General features: G+C 44.1%; 1 non-coding gene across 1 annotated transcript; it reads right to left on the minus strand.

Annotated features, from left to right (window-relative positions):
• Positions 1-504: 504 nt before the first annotated feature.
• On the minus strand, positions 505-611 carry LOC129665909 (U6 spliceosomal RNA). The gene has a single exon (XR_008718452.1). It is a non-coding gene; the product is annotated as a U6 spliceosomal RNA (small nuclear RNA).
• Positions 612-960: the final 349 nt, after the last annotated feature.

A 960-nucleotide genomic window follows, 5' to 3' on the forward strand; every position in this document is an offset into this window, starting at 1 on the left:
AAAACCCATCAGTGAAATGGACCGTTTAGGTCTATGACAAATCATTCATATTAAAAGTATAAGTCAGTAACTGTATGAAGCACACAGTGCCACATACAAATGAACTGATCAATCAGACCACAACTTTCTGTGTTGAAACAGAATAAACTTCCCTGTGGAACCTTTGTGACATTTACTTTAGTATTCTTCTCATTATTCTTCACCCTCTCCTTCAACATAATCCATACCAATCTCCTCATAATCCTTCTCTATGACAGCCATGCTCTCATGGGCCTCAGAGGACTCACCTCCTTTATACGCTCACCCTCATAGCAGTGCACAAAGTCACACTTGGCATGCATCAAATCAAATGATCTATTTGAGCCCAGGCAGGCCCCAGCAATGGCTGTGGTGTTGCTGAGAATGCATTCAGCTCTCCGGACCTTGGCCACATCTCCACCAGGTACCACAGTGGGAGGATGGTAATTAATGCCAACTTTGAAGGCATTGGGGCACCAGTCCACAAAAAATATGGAATGCTACATGAATTTTCTTGTCATCCTTTTTCAGGAGCCATGCTAATCTTCTCTGTATCATTCCAATTTTAGTACATGTGATGCTGAATTGAGCACGGCCTTAAACTCTTAATCCTCCTGCCTCAGCCTCTGGATTTCAGACCTCTGCCATAACAATATATCATTTGCTTTATGGCTGGTTATCTGCTGTTGTTATGCAGGATTCTGAAAGGGGCCAGGAGTGATAGAAAGTACATATCTACGTTATAAATGGGGCTTTATTGGTTTGGCTTACATGAGAGGGAGCATGTAGTCCAACAGTGGCCATCTGCATGCAGGAGAAGCGGAGAGGATCAGGTTCCCAATCCAGGCAGAAAAGTAGAAGATGCTCACAGTCCCAGTTTAAAGCTGAAAGCTTGGAAGTTTCCCAGAGCGTCACCGGTACTGAGTCCGTTTCGAAGGGGCA

This window comes from Psammomys obesus, unplaced genomic scaffold (assembly GCF_907164565.1).
Source record: "Psammomys obesus unplaced genomic scaffold, mPsaObe1.curated_primary_1811, whole genome shotgun sequence".
NCBI classification, from domain to species: domain Eukaryota; kingdom Metazoa; phylum Chordata; class Mammalia; order Rodentia; family Muridae; genus Psammomys; species Psammomys obesus.